The sequence below is a fragment of the Macaca thibetana genome, chromosome 3 (genome assembly GCF_024542745.1).
Source record: "Macaca thibetana thibetana isolate TM-01 chromosome 3, ASM2454274v1, whole genome shotgun sequence".
NCBI classification, from domain to species: Eukaryota; Metazoa; Chordata; class Mammalia; order Primates; family Cercopithecidae; genus Macaca; species Macaca thibetana.
In genome coordinates, this window is record NC_065580.1 from 130,207,679 (window position 1) to 130,230,105 (window position 22,427).

Consider the following 22,427-nt stretch of genomic DNA (forward strand, 5'->3'; position numbering starts at 1 on the left):
AGAGAGTATACCAGATGACTAAATGGGGACTACAACAAGTATTTAAACTCTTCATTCATTGATCCTGTTAAAGGAAAGATTATTTTATAACATAAACTCTTGGTTATGAATTAGATGTTTCTCCTATGAAAACTTGTAGGCATCTTTTAGCAACTTCATACCAGATTATTTCTGTTCAGAAGTACCAAGAGTTAAAAATACATTCAAACCTTTACTTTTCTCCTTTTGGAAAAGATCAGAGGATCAGAGATCTCTCCTCTACACGAGGTGCCATCCTTTCCTGAGGGAGCTCCTTGTAGAGTGTATGAGGTGTTCCTTTTGGTAAAAAGACACACTGCATGACCACAGAGACCTGAGCCTGAACCTATAAAGATTTGAACAAGGTGAACAATGACACTATGTAAAACATGTGTCACCATGCCTGGCCTCTGCTAGTCCTATATTCTTAGAGTTCTTTTTTTGGTAGCCAATCTCTATGCTGTTGCCCTGTTATAATTAATATTTTTTTATTTTAAATTTAACACTTTATACTTTTGAGTGGTTTATGTCTCCTGTTTGGACTCTGACAAATATAGAATTGATGCTAGGAAGGGTCCCAGGAGATAGACCCACACAACTGGGATTTGGGCATAGGTTTGGTTATCCAAGGGGCAGTGCTGAGCTCCTTGCCAATGGGAAATGGGATGCTGGTGAGTTCCAGGAAGTGACCTCACAATGATTCAAGCTACCACTTACTGTTGATTGTGATGAAATGCCAGCTGAGGCACATGCCTTGGGAGCTAAGTGGCTGCTGCACGTGACCGCTGTGAAGACTGGTGTGGGAAGGGTCCTTTTGGATGCACTTGACCGGGGGCCCCGAATCCCTGGGTCACAGGCCTGTATTGGGCCACACAGCAGGAGGTGAGCAGTGGGTGGGTGAGTGAAGCTTCATCTGTATTTACAGCCGCTCCCCACATTACCGCCTGATCTCTGTCTCCTGTCAGATCAGCGGCAGCTTTTGATTCTCATAGGAGCACAAACCCTATTGTGAACTGTGCATGCGAGGGATCTACCTTGCTCTGTCCTTATGAGAATCTAATGCCTGATGATCTGTCACTGTCTCCCATCACCCTCATATGGGCCCATCTAGTTGCAGGAAAACAAGCTCAGGACTCCCACTGATTCTACATTATGGTGAGTTATATAATTATTTCATTATATGCTACAATGTAATAATAATAGAAATAAAGTGCACAATAAATGTAATGTGCTTGATATATCCCAAAACTGACCTTTGCTGCCCCCAGTCTGTGGAAAAACTGTCTTCCACAAAACTGGTCCCTGGTTCCCCCAAAATTGGGGACCGCTGCACTTGAGCACTTACAGAGAGAAAAACAAAAAGCTCAAGTCTTTACCTTTCAGCATAAGTCATGGTCTAAGATCCAGAGAGCTTCCATGATAGCCCAAACACAATTCCTTATTTCTTGTATCCATAGGGCTGATATTATTGGAAATCAAACACAAACTTAAATGTGTGGGTTGCTGAATTACAATGACAGTTGAATCAGTTGAATTCACTGTGTCACCAAGGTTCTCAAGAGAATGTTAGGGCACTAATAAGTGAAGAATGGAATTTTTTTTTTTTTTTTTTTTTTTTTTTTTGAGACAGTCTCCCTGTGTTGCCCAGGCTGGAGCACAGTGGGGTGATCTCGGCTCACTGCAGTCTCAACCTCCCGGGCTCGAGCTATCCTCCTGCCTCAGCCTCCGGGGTAGCTGGGACCACAGGTATAAGCCACCATGCCTAGCTAATTTTTGTGTTTTTTGTAGAAATGTGGTTTCACCACATTGCTCAGGCTGGTCTCAAACTCCTGGGCTCAAGCCATCTGCCCACCTTGGACTTCCCAAGTTTTGAGATTACAGGCAGGAGCCACTGTGCCTGGCCCTGTTCTCTTTTACACTAGTTTATTGTGAAGGCCTCCAGTTGTCTTCCTGACTTCTAGGCTTGCTCACTTCATCCTGTTCACAGAAGCCAGAAGAATTCTCCTAAAAGGCAAATTTGGGTCAAAATAGTCCTTGAGGCCGGGCGCGGTGGCTCAAGCCTGTAATCCCAGCACTTTGGGAGGCCGAGACGGGCGGATCACGAGTTCAGGAGATCGAGACCATCCTGGCTAACACGGTGAAACCCCGTCTCTACTAAAATACAAAAAAAAAAAAAAAAAAATTAGCCGGGCGAGGTGGCGGGCGCCTGTACTCCCAGCTACTCGGAAGGCTGAGGCAGGAGAATGGCGTGAACCCGGGAGGCGGGGCTTGCAGTGAGCTGAGATCCGGCCACTGCACTCCAGCCTGGGCAACAGAGCCAGACTCCGTCTCAAAAAAAAAAAAAAAAATAGTCCTTGATTAAAACCTGCTGGTGACTGCCCATTGCCTTTAAGACAGAGTCAAACTAATTTGGCAACAGGACCTGGTAAGAGCTGGTTTCCGCTCACCTTCCCAGTTTTATCCCGCACCACCCTCCCCATATCCCTACCCTCCAGCCACACGGAATGTCAGTTTCCTTGGGGGACTTTACTGGTCCTGCAGGAAACCCTCTCCCTACCCCCATCATCACTCTTTCACTCTCATCGTTGCTCATCTTTAGCCTCAGCCGAGATGTCTCACCCCACTCTCTGTGATGCAACAAGAAGCCCCTTGGGAGCGTTTCAGTCCCACTCTGAACTTCTGTCATGTGCTCATCACAGTCTGGTAAGTGTTGGCCTATGATTCCTAGATTAGTCCATTTTTCATTGCTATAAGGAAATACCTCAGGCTGGGTAGTTTATAAAGAAAAAAGGTTTATTTGGCTCACAGTCCTGCAGACTATACAAGTAGCATGGTGCCAGGCCGGGCACAGTGGCCCACACCTGTAATCCCGGCACTTTGGGATACTGAGGCAGGAGGATTGCTTGAGCCCAGAAGTTTGAAACCAGCCTGGGAAACATGGTGAGATCTTACCTGTAGTAAAAATGAAAAAAAAAAATAGCCAGGCATGATAGTGTACTGATGCATGCCTGTGGTTTCAGCTACTTGGGAGTCTAAGGTAAAAAGATCTCTTTAGCCCAGGATGTCAGTGTTGCAGTGAGCCATAATTACACCACTGCTCTCTAGCCTGAGTCTCAGAGTGAGACCCTGTCTCAGAAAAAAAAAAAGCATAGTACCAGCATCCACTGGTGAGGACCTCAGGAGGCTTCCTCTCCTGGCGGAAGGTGAAGGAGGAGCCGGCATGTCACTTGTTGAGAAGAAAGAGCAAGGGAGAGGGGAGGAGGTGCCAGGCTCTTTAAACAATCAGCTCTCACATGAACTAGTAGAGAGAGAACTCACTCATTACCATGGGGAGGGCACCAAGCCATTCATGAGGGATCTGCCCCCATGACCCACACACCTCCCACAAGGCACCACCTCCAACATTAGGGATTTAATTTCAATATGAGATTTGAAGGAGACAAACATTCAAACTCTATCAATTTCCTGCTACCCTATAAGCTCTGTGAGGGCAGAAACTCTTTTTCTTTTCTTTTCTTTTTTTTTTTTTTTTCTGAGACAGAGTTTCACTCTTGTTGCCCAGGCTGGAGTGCAGTGCCGCGACCTCAGCTCACTGCAACCTCCACCTCCCAGGTTCAAGCGATTCTCCTGCCTGAGCCTCCTGAGTTACTGGGATTGCAGGCATGCACAATCATGGCCCGCTAATTTCTGTACTTTTAGTACAGAGACGGGGTTTCACCATGTTAGTAAGGCTGGTCACGAACTCCTGACCTCAAGTGATTCACCTGCTTCGGCCTCCCAAAGTGCTGGGATTACAGGCATGAGCCACCGCTCCCGGCCAAGGGCAGAAACTCTTATACCTTGTTCACTGCGCTTCCTTGGGCACCTATTATAGTGCCTGGTATGTAGTAGGAGCTCAAGAAGTGTTTGTTAGGGCCTGATGTGTTGGCTTAAGCCTGTAATCCCAGCACTTTGGGAGGTGGGGGCCAGAGGATTGCTTATGCCTAGGAATTCAAGGCCAGCCTGGGAAACATAGTGAGACCCTGTCTCTACAAAAAATAATAAACTGGCCGGGCATGGTGGCTCACGTGTGTAATCCCAGCACTTTGGTAGGCTAAGGTATGCAGATCACCTGAGGTCAGGAGTTCAAGACCAGCCTGGCGAACATGGTGAGACCCCATCTCTACTGAAAATATAAGAATTAGTCGGGCATGGTGACACACACCTGTAATCCCAGCTACTCGGGAGGTTGAAGAAAGGGAATCACTTAAACCCAGGAGGCAGAGGTTGCAGTGAGCCGAGATCATGCTGCTGCACTCCATCTAGCCTGGGCGACAGAGCAAGACTCTGTCTGGGAAAAAAAAAAAGAAAAATTAATAAACTTAGCTAGGTGTGGTGTTACATGGCTGTAATCTCAACTACTTGGGAGGCTGAGGTGGGAGGATCACTTGAGCCCAGAAGATGGAAGCTGCGGTGAGCCAGCCCAGGTGATGGAAGCTGTGGTGAGCCATAATCACCTCACTGTACCTCAGCCTGTGTGACTCTGTCTCAAAAAAAGTAAAAAAAAAAAAAGAAAAGAGAAAAAGAAAAAAGAAATATTTGTTGGGGGAAAAAAAAAAGAATGAATGAACAAGCAGAGTGTCAGGAGAGTACTGTGAATGTGTGTCCTGTCAGTAGAGTATAGGGACTTGGGCAGGAGCGGCTGGACTTGAAGAGCAGGTTGGTGGAGACCAGGTCATTCATCCTAAGCAGTTTGCCCTGTAGCATGTAGATGAAATATCCCACGTTGCCTGCTGGTGACTGAACTGGGCTTCCTGTTTCTGTGTTTGGTTTGACCATCACAGTGTTGAAGAACTGTTGAAGTGAGTACTTTATAGTTTGCTACAGTTTCCCCCGGTCTCCCACGTTAACTCCGGCCTCCTTCCCTCGTGTAGGTTGCCTGACCCGCTGAGATCTGTGTTTGCTGTTCCTGTAGATGGGTGGGTATGAGGTGATTTAAGGAGGAAGATTTAATATATGAGTTATAGAAAGATAAATAGACTGGGCGCAGTGGCTAAAACCTATAATCCCAGCACTTTGGAAGGCCAAGGCGGAAGGATTAGTTTGACCCAGGAGTTCAAGACCAGTCTGGGCCACATAGTGAGACCCCCTCTCTAAAAAAATTAAAAAATTAGCCAGGCATGGTGGCATGCACCTGTAATCCCAGCTACTCGGGAGAGTGAAGTGGGAGGATAGCTCGAGCCCAGGAGTTCAAAACTGCAGTAAGCGGTGATCTTGCCACTGCACTCCAGTCTGAGTGACAGAGTGAGACCGTATCTTAGGAAAAAACAAAAAAAAAAGCAAGAGAGAGAGAAATAGATCCAGCATTAGTAGGAGTGTGCTTTTGAGTGCTCTTTAGGATAAAATTTTATTTTAATAGTTTTTCTTCTTTAAATTTTTTATATTCTAGCAAGCCATTTCTTCAACGAGGAGAAATTAATTTCATCCAAAGAGCCCTAGGAGCAAGGGCAGACTCAGAAAATCAGAGGCACTATAGTCAGTTTGAGCAGCTTATATCTTCAGACTGCTAAGCTGGCCAGTGCCAGGCTGGGTCTATTCTCTCCCCCTTTGATTTCTCAAACACAAAGCACCCTGCTGGAATCTCAAATTGGATCTGCAGTAGGTCACCATTAACTCAGCAGCCTGCTATGTTGTGAGTCCTCATGCCAGGAACTGTGCGGGATACAAAATGTAAGAGAAGGCTGGAATAGAGCATCTCCGGGGGAAACGAGAGCCAGAGATACGGTGGTGCCCCATGGAGACATCCAGCTGGTGTTTGGTAGTGCCTTGTGGAAAGGCTGTACTTTGGCAAGGTCTCCACATCTGCAATGTGGCCTTCAATATTATAGGTCCCCAAACTCCAGGTTTTTACATTTCCCTGCATAGGTCAGGGTCGTAGGGAGTGAATCAATCATCCTAGCAGAACTCCCTGATTTTTAAGGCAGGCATTCCATTTATTAATTGACAAAGGAGGCATATTTCTCCTTTGGTAACCTGATGATTTAGGTCTTTTCCCTAGAGACTGCCTTTCCACATAAATGTTCTTGGAAAACTAAGCAGAGGATGAGGGAAAGGCTGTGAACAAGCTTGCTGGTCCCTCCCTGTCCTAAAAAAGAGCATACCTCTTCTGTAACCAGAAGACTTTTCACTAGTCCAGGCTGGGCAGACTGGGACGAGAGAGAGAGAGAGAGAGAGAGCTGACTGCAGCTTCCACTTCTGCAGCTTCTACTTCCATCCTCCCACTTCAACCTCCAAAGTAGCTGGGACTATAGGAATGTGCCACCGCACCAGCTCATTTTCTAATTTTTCATAGAAATGAGGGTTCACTGTGTTGCCCAGGCTGCTCTTGAACTTCTGGCCTCACGGGATCCTCCTGCCTTAGTCTCCCAATGGGCTGGGATTATAGGTATGGACCACCTTACCTGACCTGCGGTGAGTTTTCAACAATGTGATTCCTCTTTTATAGAACCACCTAAGCTGAAGATTCCCTTGAGAACAAGGGCTAGCCTGTGGTTTCATGGCCTTTCTTCCATTTGTGGTTCTTGCCAAGTGGAATTTAAGTGACCTCTTATCAAGATGGATAAACCCAAGTTTCCCAGTGCTGGAATATAGAAAACGGATGGACAAGTAAGTCCCACTCAGCACCCATAGCCCAGACATGGGGACCTCAACACACCTGGGCCCCAGACATCACCTTTCACTGTGAGTAGCTCAGAGATGACACTTTTGGTTGTTAAATGCCCACTGGCAATATTTTATATAACAGCAAGTGAAGGAATAAATAGTCACCAAAACATTTTCTGTTCCCAATTCCAACATTAATTGGATGAGATAATTATTTTATGAAGAATTTTCATGTGGCACAGTCCTGGCCGTATCTTCAAGTGAACAGAAAAATTCTATTAAAAAATCAACCTTCTATCTCACTCTGTTGCCCAGACTGGAGTGCAGTGGTGTAGTTAAGGCTCTCTGCAACCACACCTTCCTGGGCTCAAGCAATCCTCCTGTCTCAGCTTCACGAGTAGCTGGCACTACAGGTGCTTGTCACCACACCGCACTAATTTCTCATTTTTCCTGTATGTGGATTCCACAGGACTGACTTCGAAAACTTGAGTATGGGTGGATTATGGTGTACACAGAAATGGGGGAGCTGGAACTAATCCCCCCCATATACCAAGGGACAAATTATATCTGTTTTTACAATTATACTGTAGGATGCATTATGTTCTATGACAATGGTAATTTTTAATGATAGTTTTTAACTGAGTGGAATTACCATAAAAATAATAAAAGTAGCAGCTAATATTTACGAGCTGTTACTAGGTGCCTATAAATACAACAGATTTTTTAATTTCCCGTAAGTCTGCCTTATTCCATGTAACCACTCTATCTTAAATTACTCATGCTTGCTTTGGTAGCACATATACTAAAGTTGGAACAATGGAGAGATTGGCATGGCCTCTGTGCAAGAAAGACATGCAAATTTGTGAAGCATTCCATATTTTTTTTAAAAAGAGAAAAAAATTACTCCCAGATTTTCACTGGGTACATATGAACTTTTGTTTATGTTGAATTATATCCAAAGATGGTATTTCCAGAAGTGAAATTACTGTGAAGGGCATGAGCATTCTTATTACACTTAATGTAAATTGTCGAGCTTTCAGGCATGGCGGCTGTCTGCCTATAATTTCAACACTTTGGGAGGCTGAGGTCGGGGGAGGATTGCTTGAGGCTAGGAGTTGGAGGAGGCAGTATAGGGAGTCATTGTCTATATTATCATTGTCTGCCAAGCTTTACTCTGGAAGGCTTTATATACAGTTTAAACACCACTAATAGTATTAAAAAAATTGTCCATTTCAGGCCAGGCGCAGTGGCTCATGCCTGTAATCCCAGCACTTTGGTAGGCTGAGGTGGGTGGATCACGAGGTCAAGAGATCAAGACCATCCTGGCCAACATGGTGAAACCTCCTCTCTACTAAAAATACAAAAATTGGCTGAGTGTGGTGGCCTGCGCCTGTAGTCCCAGGTACTTGAGAGGCTGAGGCAGGAGCATCGCTTGAACCCAGGAGGTGGAAGTTGCAGTGAGCTGAGATCGCGCCACTGCACTCCAGCCTGGCAATAGAGTGAGATTCCGTCTCAAAAAAAAAAAGAAAATGCACATTTCATTGCACCTTTGCCAGCACAGGGTATTATAATTTAACAAGTTATTTTTTTGTTTGACTATTTTTAGTAAATAAAAGACCTAATATTTATTTTTATTTGTCATATTTTAATATCTTTCCTTATGTTAGCTTATCGGCTTTATTTCTTCATTGTCCTTTTTTTATTTTTGAGACCAAGTCTCAACCTATCGCCAAGACTTGAGTGTAGTGGCCCAGTCTTGACTCACTGCAGCCTTGACCTCCTGGGCTCAGGTGATCCTTCCACCTCAGTTGCTGAGACTATAGGCACATGCACCCATACCTGGCTAATTTTTTTGATTTTTAGTAGAGACGAGTTCTTGCTATGTTTCCCAGGCTGTTCTGGAATTCCTGGCTTTGAGCGATCCTCCCACCGCCCCCTCCCAAAGTGCTGGTATTATAAGTGTGAGCCACCATGCTTGGGCTGTGTCTTTTCCCTTTATTTATAGGCTTAATGTGTCTTTTACTAATTTGATTATTTTTTAAAATAGTAAATACCTTTAAATAAAGAAGTGAAAAATTTCCTTCACTCTTTAGACCCACAATTTTATCTGAGGAAATAATTGCTGTTGCAAAAATGGGCCAAATTGGACATCACTTCACGTTTTCTTTGTGGACATCTATGCCAATACCTGTTGATCTATCTTAGTCCTTTCATGGTTGCATAATATTTTATTATATAGATGTATCACAATTTACCAGTCAGCCACTGTAGGCATTGAGGCTCCTTCTAATATTTGCTTTGAGCTCTTTAGATAATTAAAAATTAACCCCCTCAGCCAGGTGTAGCAGCTCACACCTGTAACCCCAACACTTTGGACAGCTGAGGTGGAAGAACAGCTTGAGGTTAGGAGATCATCACCAGCCTGGCCAACATAGTGACACTTTGTTTCTATTAAAAATTTTTTTAAAATGAGCTGGACATTGCAGTGCACCCCTGTAGTCCCAGCTACATGAGGGAGGCTGAGACTGGAGGATCACTCGAGCCTAGGAGGTTGAGGCTGCAGTCAGCTATGATCATACCACTTCACTCCAGCTTTGGTAACAGAGTAAGACTGTGTTTCTTAAATAAAACAAAAATTAGGTGGGAAGATTGCTGTAGTCCTGGAGGTAGAGGCTGCAGTGAGCTGTCATTATACCACTGCAGTCCAGCCCACGCAATACAGCAAAACCCTTTTTCAAAGAATAAAATAAAATAAGATAAAAATTAACCCTTGGCCGGGCGCGGTGGCTCAAGCCTGTAATCCCAGCACTTTGGGAGGCCAAGACGGGCGGATCACGAGGTCAGGAGATCGAGACCATCCTGGCTAACACGGTGAAACCCCGTCTCTACTAAAAAAAATACGAAAAACTAGCTAGGCGAGGTGGCGGGCCCTGTCGTCCCAGCTACTCGGGAGGCTGAGGCAGGAGAATGGCGTAAACCTGGGAGGCAGAGCTTGCAGTGAGCTGGGATCTGGCCACTGCACTCCAGCCTGGGCGACAGAGCGAGACTCCGTCTCAAAAAAAAAAAAAAAAAATTAACCCTTTATCATATTTCCCACTAACACCGTCCTGCCTACGTTTTTCCTAGAAGCCCTTGAATTTTGTTTTCTTTTCACATAACATTTAAAACTTTTAAGTACTGATGTCTTTCTGTTTCATTCCTCCTTTTTTTTTTTTTTTTTTTTAAAGAATGCCTTTTTGTCACTTCCAGCTGAATCTACCATGAAAGACTTCAGAGTCCAGTAAGAGAGACTGACTGAGCAACATCTTATTCAGGTACAAAAAGACTTGGACTATAACTAAAAAATGATCAAATAAGAGTGCATGCATCAAGTGCATGGAAAGCACTTCTGGAGGGTGAGAGAAGCTTCCAGTTAAGGTGACATTGAAGCCAGGTCCTGAAAGATGAGGAAGATTTGTATGAGAGTGGAGAAGGAAGGGGGAGGCGGAGGGATGGGATGGAGTGAGCTGCTCAGGCAGAGAAACCAGCACTGTAAAGACCTGGACAATGAAGATGGCACATTTTGTTCAGGGAGTGGTGAATTAAGTGTGGGGGGAATGCTTTGGAGAGACAGTAATTTGCTTGTATGGAATTTTGCCCGAGAGACCTCATTACAGTTTCTAATCTTTTGATGTTATCATGCATCACTGTCCTTGTCAAATAGTTTGGAATAGGTATGGTGATCACAGTAACATCAAGCATAATATTTCGTTAGTTCTCAGAAATAGAGAAGAAGATGTGATGATGGAAGAAGAGGTCAGAGAGGGAGATTTGAAGATGTTGCAGTTCTGGCCTTCAAGATGGAGTTGGGGCCATCTTCAAGGTGAGTCAAGGAATGGGGTGGCTTCTAGAAACTGGAAAAGGCAAGGGAGCACATTCTCTCTAGAGCCTCCAGAAGCAATGCTGCCCCTCTTACACCTTGACTTTAGCCTTAATAGGCCTAGTTTGGGCTTCTGGTTCCCAGAACTATAATAGGGTAGATTTGTGGTGTTTTAAGGCACTAAATATAGGGTAGTTTGTTGCAGCAGCAAGAAGAAATGAACATGAGCCAGGGGCAGTTGCTCACACCTGTAATCTCAGCACTTTGGGAGGCTGAGATGGGAGCATCGCTTGAGCCCAGGAATTTATGACAAGCCTGGGCAACATAGTGAGACTTCTTATTGGGGAAAAAAAAAAAAAGTAGCCAGATGTTGTGGCATGCACTTGTAGTCTCAGCTCCTAGGGAGGCTGAGGTGGGAGGATTGTTTTAAGTCTGGGAGGTTGAGGTTACTGTGAGCTGTGATTGAGCCACTATACTCCAGCCTGGGCAATAGAGCAAGACTCTCTTTCAAGAAAGAAAGAAAGAGAAAAGAGAGAAAGAAAAAAAAGAGGGAGGGAAGGAAGGAAGGAAGGAGGGAGGGAGGGAGGGAGGGAGGGAGGGAGGAAGGGAGGAAAAAGAGTGGTGAGGGTTGACCTCATTAGTGAAAATTGAGCAAAAGCTTGAAGCAGGTGATGGAGCTGGCCAAGGTGCTGAGGGAAGAGCACTGTAGGCTGAATCAACAGGATAAAGGCATTAGGAAACTCCCTGGTGAGTCCGAGGCTCTGGAAGGAGGCCAGTGCAGCAGAGAGAGAGAGGGAGAGAAGTAAGGGAGGAGGCCAGAGTTGCCAGGCGGTGATCAGTATAGATTGTGTAAGCCCTGGGAGGCTATTGCTGAGGCTTTGACTTTTACTCTGACTGAAATGGGAACTGCAGGAGCGTTCTGCGTAGAGAGGCGACTTGATCTGTCTCCTGATTTAAAAGCACCCCCTGGCTACTGAGTTGAGAAAGACTGTGGGAAGATTTGGGTAGAAGCATGAGGGCCAAACTGTGGCAGCATCCAGGTGGGAGATGGTAGTGGTCCTGACCAGGGTCATGGCCGTGGTGAGAGATGGTCAGAACCTGGATAGATGTTGAAGTCAGCCAATAGGATTTCCTGAGAGACTGGATGTGGGCTGTGAGATAAGGCAGGAGTCAAGGTTGAGCTTGATTCTAATTGAATTATTAAGTAATTTTTAAAAACACTGCTTCCTTTCTCAATCCTACCAAGTAAAGGATGCTATATGAAAGAAATCTCAAGTCAGACCAGGTGCAGTGGCTCACACCTATAGTTCCAACACTTTGAGAGGCAGAGATGGGAGTGTGTGTTTTAAGGCCCAGGAGTTTGAGAGCAGCCTGAGCAACATAGCAAGACCTCCTCTCTACAAAAATAAAGAAATTTAATAAAGTAAAATAAATACAGCTGAGCATGGTGCTGTGTACCTATCACCCCAGTTACTCAGGAGGCCAAGGTGGGCAGATCTCTTGAGGCTAGGAGTTTGAAGCCAGCTTGGGCAACATAGCAAGACTTCTCTCTTTAGAAAAATTTTTTAAAAAATAGCCTAACATGGTGGCACTTGCTTTTATTCCCAGGTAGAGGTAGGCTGAGGCAGGATGATCTCTTGAGTTCAGTTAAACGAGGCTGCAGTGAGCTATGATTTTACCACTGCACTCCAGCCTGGGTGACAGAGTGGGACCCTGTCTCAAAATACAAATACAAATAAAATGAAATTTCAAGTCAGACCAGTCCCTTCTAGGCTGTGGAGGCCTTGCAACCGTATAGCCACGTGATTGGGTTTGTGTGGCTGTGGATGAGGGGACCCCTGCCCAATTGTTGTTGGCTATATAATCAGTTTATTTTAATTATAGTAATCAAATATATTTCCTCATACTTGATGGTCTCAGATATGTGTGGGTTTTGGAATTCTCCTTGGTACAGGTTGTAACATCTTACTGGTTTCATCATTCCATAATTTTTATCTGATCAGTTTTTAATAAGATCAGAATTGACATTAGACTACCTAATCTGTTTTGATAATGAGAAAATGAAATTGTGAATGAGAAAATGAAATTATGTTGTTTGCAGTTTATCCAAGATTGGTTTCATATTGGTTAAACCTAATCAATACTTGAACAAATGCAAAATTAGAACTTCTTTATCATGAATAACTTTGTCATTCTTTTTTTAGTCTTTAATAAACAACTGCTATCATTGCAGATTTGCTATTCAGGCACTTAGGAATTTTTCACTAGAAGGCATGTAACGAAAGACCATGGGCATTTGTAATGAATTTAGCATTCATTGTTTGACTGCATGACTGTCCCTAGAGCTATAGCTTTACTAATGAATTTTTCAGAAGCCACTTTACTAGCAACTGGGCCTAATCAGCCACTTAAACTCTCATTATTCAGTCCTCTTTTATTCTTGTCTATTTCTCCTCAAACTTGGCTATACTCACAAAGTGACAAAAACTTGCATTTCTTTTCTTTCCTTTTTAGAGACAAGGTCTTGCTCTGTGTCCCAGGCTGCAGTACAGTGACATGATCATGGTTCACTACAGCCGCAAATTCCTGGGCTCAAGCAATCCTCCCACCTCAGTCTCCCAAGTAGCTGAGACTACAGACATGTGCCGCCATGCCCAGCTAATTTTTTGTTTTTTTGTTTTTTTTTCCCGTAGAGATGGGATCTTGCTAGGTTGCTCAGGCTGGTCTCAAATTCCCGACCTCGAGTGATCCTCCTGCCTCAGCCTTCCAAAGTCCTGGGATTACAGGCAGGCATGACCACCTGTGCCCAGCCCCTTATTATTATGTTTTTAAATAATAACTTTATTAAAATATGATTCACATACCATTCAATTTATCGAAATCTGCAATTCAGAATGTTTTAGAATATTCACAGAGCTGTGCATCGATCACCACAGTCACTTTTAGAACCGTTCGTTACTCTATAGAGAAATCTGCACCCCTTAGCCATTACCTCCTACTCCCCCAACCTGCCTTTGCCCCCAGCCTTAGGCAACCATGGATTCATTTTCTGTCACTATAGGTTTACCTAATCTGGACAAATAGAATTGTACAATAGGTGTTCTTTTGTGGCTTTTTTCCCTCTTAGCACAATGTTTTCAAAGTTCCTTTATGTCATAGGGTGAATCAGTATTTCATTTCTTCTATGGCTGAATAATATTCCATGGTAGAGACACACTGCATTTTGATGATCCATTTATCAGTTGGTGGACATTTGGGTTGTTTCCACGTGTTGGCTATTATGCTGCTATGGAGATTGCTGTACAAGTTTTTGTGTGGATATGTATTTTTATTTCTCTGGGATATATGCCTAGGAGTGAAACTGTTGCATTTATTTTACATTTAGCCTTTTGAGAAACTGCCAGACTGTTTTCTAAAGTGACTACACCAGTTGGGTGCAATGGCTCACACCTATAATCCCTGCTACTCAGGAGGCTCAGTTGAGACTATGGCTTGAGTCCACAAGTTCAAGACCAGCCTCGGCAAGACAGTGAGACCCTGTCTTGATTTAAAAAAAAAAAAAATACCAATTAAAATAGACAAGAAAAGAAATACCCAAACAAAGTGGTTACACGATTTTATGTTCCCACCAGTAATGTATGTGGGTTCCAATTCCTCCACATCTTCACTGACATTATTTTTTTTCCAGACAGGGGCTTGCTCTGTCTCTCAGGCTGCAGCACAGTGATGCCATCACAGTTCACTGAAGCCTTGACCTCCCAGGCACAAATGATCCTCTCATCTCAGCCTCCTGAGTAGCTGGGAATTATAGGTACATGCCATCATGCCTGGCTAATTTTTATATTTTTTTGTAGTGATTCGGTTTTACCATGTTGCCCAGGCTGGTCTCTTACTCCTGGCCTCAAGTGATCTGCCCACCTCAGCCTCCCAAACTTCTGGAATTACAGGCTGAGCCACTGTTCCTGGTCTTCACCAACATTTGTTATTATCTGTTTTTTTTTTTTTATTTGTACCTTAAAGTAGTATAAGAGCAAGTGTTTTCAATTATAGTAAACAAAAAATATAATCCCAGGGCATTTGGATGCTGAGACAGGAAGATCTCTTGATGCCAGGAGGTTTTGTTTGTTTGTTTGTTTGTTTTTGAAACAGAATCTCACTGTGTTGCCCAGGGTGGAGTGCAGTGGTGCAATCTCAGCAGACTGCAGCCTTCACCTCCCAGGTTCAAGCGATTCTCCTGCCTCAGCCTCTTGAGTAGCTGAGATTACAGGTACACGCCACTACTGCCCAACTAATTTTTGTATTTTTAGTAGAGACAGAGTTTTGCCTTGTTGGTCAGGCTGGTCTCAAACTTCTGACTTCAGGTGATCCCCCCCCACCGCCTCAGCTGCCCAAAGTGCTGGGATTAGAGGCATGAGCCACTATGTCCGGCCTGTTGCCAGGAGTTTTAGACCAACCTAGCAAGACCTCATCTCTACAGAATATTTAAAAATTAACCAGATGTGTTGTTGCCTGCCTATAGTCTCTTTTACGTTTTGAGACACGGTCTGGCTCTGTCAGCCAGGCTGGAGTGCCTCGTATGATCATGGCTCACTGCAGACTGAAACTCCTGGGATCAAGTGATCAGTCCTCCCACCTCATCCTACCAAGTAGTAGGGACCACAGGTGTGTGCCACCTGGGTCCTGCTGTGTTGCTCAGGCTGGTTTTGAGCTCTTGGCCTCAAGCAATCCTCTCACTTTGGCCTCCTGAAGTGCAAGGATTACAGGTATGAGTTACCATGCCTGGCCCCTACCCTGCCTATTGAGAACCAAAAGAAGGAACCTAATTCTCCTTAGCTCAACTAGAGCCATTTCCCGATTGGTTCATCAGCAAGGAGCTGGTTATTGAGCTGTCAGGCCTCTCAAGCCACACAGAAATGAGGTGAGGGAGTTTCCCTGCTGCTCCACTCTGTGAGGAGTTGGAGGATGATGTTTACTTGTTTGCAGAGAGAGATGTCTTGTAGGCATCTTAGGATGGAGGGGACCCTGATTCCAATGTCCTTTTGTTTTTTTCTTTAGAAGCAGGACCTGGCTCTGTCACCCAGGATGGAGTTCAGTGGTCCAGTCATGGCCCATTGTAGCCTCAAACTCCCAGGCTTAAGTGGGAACATCCTCCCACCTCATCCTTCCCAGTAGCTGGGACTACAGGTTAGCACCATGACACTCGGTGAATTTTAATTTTTTTTTTTTTTTTGTAGAGATGGGGCCTCGCTATGTTGCCAAGGCTAGCCTTGAACTCCTGCACTCGAGGGATTTTCCTGCCTTGGCCTCCCAAAGTATTGGTAATACAGGCATGAGCCATTGTGCCCACCGTCTCTGGTTCTTAACCTTCTGCCTCCCTCTTCCACATTTAAAGAACCCTTGTAGCCGGGCGCGGTGGCTCAAGCCTGTAATCCCAGCACTTTGGGAGGCCGAGACGGGCGGATCACGAGGTCAGGAGATCACGAGGTCAGGAGATCGAGACCATCCTGGCGAACACGATGAAACCCCGTCTCTACTAAAAAAATACAAAAAAAACTAGCCGGGCGAGGTGGCGGGCGCCTGTAGTCCCAGCTACTGGGGAGGCTGAGGCAGGAGAACGGCGTGAACCCGGGAGGCAGAGCTTGCAGTGAGCTGAGATCCAGCCACTGCACTCCAGCCTGGGCAACAGAGCGAGACTCCGTCTCAAAAAAATAAAATAAAAATAAAAAAAATAAAGAACCCTCGTAATTACATGGGCTCACCCAGATACTGCCGGATAATCTTGTTTTAAGGTTGGCTGATTAGCAACATTAATTTCATCTGTACTCTTAATTCCCCCTTCCTATGTAATTATGCAGTATAACATAGGACATGAGCAGTTGATGGGGGGGTGGGTCATTACTTTGGCCACCAGAGTGACTATTTTGTGCCAGGTACTGAACTAAGCACTGGTGAATTAAACATGAATAACACACACTCCCTAATCTCCATTCATTTTTGGGAGGAGCACCTCGCTTCCCGTGCTCCTGAGAATCAGGGGAGTCAAGGAAGGCTTCCAGGAGGAGGTGGTGCTAAAACGGACAAGTGACAGAGGAGCCAAGCTAGCCAGGAAGAGAGTAGAGGTTTAAGGGGAAGCGTATTCTAAGCAGAGGGCATCACCCACTTCAGAGGCTCCCAGACGGGAGAGAGTGGGCATTCAGGGGGCAGATGAGGCTCAGCTGGACTCCATAGCAGGTAAAATGGAGAGGGGTAAGCAGTGAGGCTGCCTTGCAAGGCAGGCTAGAGCAGGGGCTGTTAAGGAGTTTGGACTTAATCCCAAAGAGTGATGTACACAGGGGAGTAACGTGATGAGATTCATGTATTAGAGACATGGCTCAGGCTGCTGTATGGAGAAGGCACCAGGGGGAGCAGATGGCTCAGTGGGTGTGCTGGAGACCTAAAGCAGGGGACACACTGAGTTTAGGGAGAGTTTTTTAAAATAGAAGAAGTTTGAGTAATTTAAATGCTGGTAGGAAGGAGCTAAAAGCTTGGGATAGGTTAAAGATACAGGGAGGTGGGAGGAAGAACTGACAAGTGAGGTTCCAGAGAGGGCAGGAGAAAAGGAGATTCTCATAGAGGGATTAGCATTCTCCCCTCCCCTCCCCTCCCCTCCCCTCCCCTCCCCTCCCCTCCCCTCCCCTCCCCTCCCATAAGACAGGTTCTCACTCTGTCACCCAGACTAGTGTGTAGTGGCATGATTTTGGTTCACTGCAGCCTAGACTTCCCAGGTTCAAGGGATCCTCCCACCCTAGACTCCCAGGTAGCTGGAACTACAGGTGTGCACCACCACAGCTGGCTAATTTTTTTTTTTGGTAGACACAGGGTCTCACTAAGTTGCCCAGCCTGGTCTCCAACTCCTGGCCTCAAGCAGTCCTCCTACCTAGGCTTCCCAAATTACTGGGATTACAGGCATGAGCCACCATGCCTGGCCTCTGCTAGTTTTGTGTTCTCCAGAGTTGTCTGTAGTTTGTGCTAGTGTGTCACTCATTATGCTGATCCTGTGTTATAATTAATACTTTTTATTTTAAATTTATTTATTTATTTATTTTTTGGTATTGGGTCTCAGTCTATCACCGAGGCTGGAGTGCAGAGGCACAATCTCTGCTCACTGCGACCTCCACTTCCAAGGCTCAAGCAATTCTCTGTCCTCAGCCTCCCAAGTATCTAGGATTACAGGTATGTGCCACCACGCCTGGCTAATTTTTGTGCTTTTTGTAGAGACAGGGTTTCGCCATGTTTCCCAGGCTGGTCTCAACTCCTGAGCTCAAAGCAATCCACTCGCCTCGGCCTCCCAAAGTGCTGGGATTACAGGTGTGAGCCACCGTACCCATTCAGTTTAAACTTTTGAGTGGTTTTATATTTTCTGATTGGGCTCCTAGAAATACACAATTGATGCTAGGAAGGGTACCAGGAAATAGACCCACAGAGATGGGATTTGAGCATAGATTTGGTTATCCAAGGAGCAGTGCTGAGCTTCTTGCCAATGGGACATGGGATGCTGGTGATTTCCAGGAAGTAACCTCACAGTGACTCAAGCTACCACTTACTTTTGATTGTGATGAAATGCCAGCCGAGGCATGTGCCATGCAAGCTAACGGATGCTATGCTTCACCACTGCAGCAGTAAGATGACTCTGAAGAATGGCATGGAACAGATCCTTTCGAATGCACCTGAGCAGGGGTCTCCACCACAGGGCCACAGAGCTGGAGAGGAGCAGCGGACAAGTGAGGGGAAACTTCATTTGTGTTTACAGCCCCTCCCCATGGCTCACATAACCACCTGAGCGCCATGTCCTGACAGGTCCAGGTCCGACCTTTCAGTGACCTCTTTAGGCTCATCTCATGCCTCACCGCGACCTCACCAAGCCAGGCTCCTGCTTTTCGCCAACCTCTGCAGCAGAGACCCAGCTCTGCATCCTGATGGCCTCTTTAGGCCCAGCTCATTTCTCACAATGGCCTCTTTAGGCCCAGCTTTTCCCTTTTGGTGGCCTCTTCAGGCCCAGTCGGCCTCCCGCGGCCCAGCTACAGCCTCCCGGCCTCCTCTCCAGGCCCAGCTCTCTCTCGTGGTTGCGCCTACAGGCCCAGCTCCTGCCTCCAAACAGCCTCTTTTGACTCGGGTCCTGCCCAGCTCCTGGCAGCCTTGGTAGGCCCGAAACCTCCTCCTGTCTAGATCTCCAGGCCTAGCTCTTGCCTCACAGCGGCCTTCCCAGGCCCAGCTCTTGCCTCACGGCCGCCTTCCCCAACCATGTTCTTGCCAGGCTCCCGGCAGCCTCAACAAGCCCAGCTCCTGCCTCACACTGGCCTCTCTAGGCCTGGCTCCTACCTCACAGTGGCCTCTCCAGACCCAGCTCCTGCCCACCCCGACGGCGTCTCCTGGACCAAGACTTTCTCAAGTCGGCCCCTCCAGGCCCAGCTCCTGCCTCCCGCCGATGGCCTGTGCAGGCCCAAAGCATCCTGAAGTTGGCCTCGCCAGTCCCAGCTCCTGCCTGTCGTCGGCCCCTGGAGGCACGGCCTCTGCCTCCTCCCAGTGGACCCCCCCCAGGCCCAGTTCTTGCCTCAGCGTGGCCACCTCAGGCCAAGCTCCTGCCTGTTGGCAGCCTCCACGGGCCCAGCTCTTGCCTCTTGGCATCCCCTCTAGGCCCAGAACTGTTTTCAGCCGGCCTCTCCGAGCCCAGCTCTCCCTCCTGGCTGCGTTCTGCCGGCCCAGCTCCTGCCTCACAACAACCACGTTCGGCCCAGCTACTTCCCAGCTTCTGGCAGCCTTTGTAGGCCCCAGGCTCCTCTAAGTCAGGCCTTCCAGGCCCCACCTTCGGCTCCCCGGCAGCCTGGAGAGGCCCAGCTCCTGCCTGACAACGGCCTCTCCAGGCCAAGCTCTTGCTTTGTGTCACCCTCCCCTGGCCGTGTTTCTGCCTGCCTGGTGGCAGCCTCGACACACCCAGCTCCTGCCTCCCGATGGCCTCTTTAGGCTCATCTCATGCCTCACCGTGGCCTCCTGCAGGCCAGGCTCCTGCTCTTCAGCGGCCTCTGCAAGCCTGGGTCCTGTATCCCGATGGCCTCTTTAGGCCCAGCTTGTCCCTCGCAACGGTCTCTTTAGGCCCAGCTTTTCCCCTGTGGCAGCCTCTCCAGGCCCAAATCGGCCTCCCACGGCCCAGTGGCTGCCTCCCGGCCTCCTCTCCAGGCCCAGCTCTCTCTTGTGGCTGCGCCTACAGGCCCAGCCTCTGTCTCCAGCCTCTTTTGACTTAGCTCCTGCCCAGCTCCTGGCAGCCTTCGTAGGCCCGAAACCTCCTCTGGTGCAGATCTCCAGGCCCAGCGCTTGCCTCGCAGCAGCCTTCCCAGGCCCAGATCTTGCCTCACGGTGGCTTTCTTTGGCCACGTTCCTGCTGGCCTCCCAGCAGCCTCAACAAGCCCTTCTCCTGCCTCACACTGGCCTCTCTAGGTCCAGCTCATGCCTCACGGCGGCCTCTCAGGCCCAGCTCCTGCCCACCCTGACGGCATCTCCCAGCCCAATGCTTTCTCGAGTTGGACCCTCCAGGCCCAGCTCCTGCCTCCCGCCAATGGCCTGTATAGGCCCAAAGTGTCCTGAAGTCAGCCTTGCCAGGCGCAGCTCCTGCCTGTCGTAGCAGGCCCCTGGAGCCACGGCCTCTGCCTCCTCCCAGTGGACCACCCCCAGGCCCAGCTCTTGCCTCATGGTGGCCTTCCCCGGCCACGTTCCTGCCAGCCTCCCGGTAGCCTCAACAAGCCCGGCTCCTGCCTCACACTGGCCTCTCCAGGCCCAGCTTCCGCCCACCCCGATGGCGTCTCCCGGCCCAAGGCTTTCTCAAACCAGCCCCACAAGGCCCAGCTCTTGCCTGTCGTTGGCCCCTGGAGGCACAGCCTTTGACTCCTCCCAGTGGACCCACCAGCCCCAGCTCTTGCCTCAGCGTGGCCACCTCAGGCCAAGCAACTGCCTCTTGGCAGCCTCCACGGGCCCAGCTCTTGCCTCTCGGCATCCTCTCCAGGCCCAGAATGGCTTCCAGCCAGCCTCTCCCAGCCCAGCTCTCCCTCCCGGCTGCGTCTGCTGGCCCAGCTCCTGCCTCACGACAACCACGCTCAGCCCAGCTCCTGCCCAGCTCCTGGCAGTCTTTGTAGGCCCCAGGCTCCTCTAAGTCAGGCCTTCCAGGCCCCACCTTTGGCTCCCTGGCGGCCTAGAGAGGCCCAGCTCCTGCCTGACAATGGCTTCTCCAGGCCCAGCTCTTGCCTTGCATCGGCCTCCCCAGGCCATGTTTCCCCCTGCCTGGCGGCAGCCTCGACAAACCCAGCTCCTGCCTCCCGATGGCCTCTTTAGGTTCATCTCGTGCCTCACCGCGGGCTTCTGCAGGCCAGGCTCCTCCCCTTTGGCGGCCTCTGCAGGCCCGGCTCCTGTGTCCCGATGGCCTCTTAAGGCCCAGCTTGTCCCTCACAACAGTCTCTTTGGGCCCAACTTTTCCCCTGTGGTGGCCTCTCCAGGCCCAAGTTGGCCTCCCGTGGCCCAGTGGCTGCCTCCCAGCCTCCTCTAGAGGCCCAGCTTTCTCTCGCGGCTGCGCCTACAGGCCCAGCCTCTGTCTCCAAACAGCCTCTTTTCACTCAGCTCCTGCCCAGCTCCTGGCAGCCTTGGTAGGCCTGAAACCTTCTCCGGTCCAGATCTCCAGGCCCAGCTCTTGCCTTGCAGTGGCCTTCCCAGGCCCAGATCTTGCCTCACAGCGGCCTTCCCCAGCCATGTTCCTGCCGGCCTCCCAGCAACCTCAACAAGCCCGGCTCCTGCCTCACACTGGCCTCTCTAGGCCCAGCTCATGCCTCACAGTGACTTCTCCAGGCCCAGCTCGGGCCCACCCCGATGGCGTCTCCTGGCCCAAGACTTTCTCAAGTCAGCACCTGCAGGCCCAGCTCCTGCCTTCCACTGATGGCCTGTGCAGGCCCAAAGTGTCCTGAAGTCGGTCTCGCCAGGCCCAGCTCCTGCCTGTTGTTGGCTCCTGGAGGCATGGCCTCTGCCTTCTCCCAGTGGACGCCCCCCAGGCTCAGCTCTTGCCTCAGCGTGGCCACCTCAGGCCAAGCTCCTGCCTCTTGGCAGCCTCCATGGGCCCAGCTCTTGCCTCTCGGCATCCCGTCCAGGCCCAGAACTGTTTTCAGCCAGCCTTTACGGGCCCAGCTCTCCCTCCCAGCTGCGTCTGCCGGCCCAGCTCCTGCCTCACAACAACCACATTTGGCCCAGCTCCTGCCCAGCTCCTGCCCAGCTCCTGGCAACCTTTGTAGGCCCCAGGCTCCTCTAAGTCAGGCCTTCCAGGCCCCATCTTCAGCTCCCCAGTGGCCTGGAGAGGCCCAGCTCCTGCCTGACAATGGCTTCTCCAGGCCAAGCTCTTGCCTCGTGTCAGCCTCCCCTGGCCACGTTTCCGCCTGCCTGGCGGCAGCCTTGACAGACCCAACTCCTTCCTCCTGATGGCCTCTTTAGGCTCATCTTGTGCCTCACCCTGGCCTTCTGCAGGCCAGGCTCCTGCCCTTCAGCGGCCTCCGCAGGCTCGGCTCCTGTGTCCCAATGGCCTCTTAAGGCCCAGCTTGTCCCTCGCAACAGTCTCTTTAGGCCTAGCTTTTTCCCTGTGGCGGCCTCTGCAGGCCCAACTCGGCTTCCCGCGGCCCAGTGGCTGCCTCTCAGCCTCCTCTCCAGGCCCAGCTCTCCCTCGCAGGCCCAGTCCCTGTCTCCAAACAGCCTCTTTTGACTCGGCTCCTGTCCAGCTCCTGGCAGCCTTCGTAGGCCCAAAACCTCCTCCAGGCCCAGATCTTGCCTCACAGCAGCCTTCCCAGGCCCAGCTCTTGCCTCACGGTGGCCTTCCCCAGCCACGTTCCTGCCGGCCTCCTGGCAG

At 48.8% G+C, this 22,427-nt stretch overlaps 1 long non-coding RNA gene and 2 pseudogenes across 1 annotated transcript; all 3 read left to right on the forward strand.

Annotated features, from left to right (window-relative positions):
* Positions 1 to 1,179: 1,179 nt before the first annotated feature.
* Positions 1,180 to 17,837, forward strand: LOC126950320 (uncharacterized). Its single transcript, XR_007724165.1, has 5 exons — positions 1,180 to 2,721; positions 6,503 to 6,663; positions 9,910 to 9,974; positions 10,415 to 10,522; positions 17,622 to 17,837. It is a non-coding gene; the product is annotated as an uncharacterized LOC126950320 (long non-coding RNA).
* LOC126951771 (uncharacterized) lies at positions 7,443 to 7,542 on the forward strand (annotated as a pseudogene).
* A 2,603-nt stretch (positions 17,838 to 20,440) lies between the features above and the next one.
* LOC126950306 (putative uncharacterized protein FLJ44672) lies at positions 20,441 to 22,157 on the forward strand (annotated as a pseudogene).
* Positions 22,158 to 22,427: the final 270 nt, after the last annotated feature.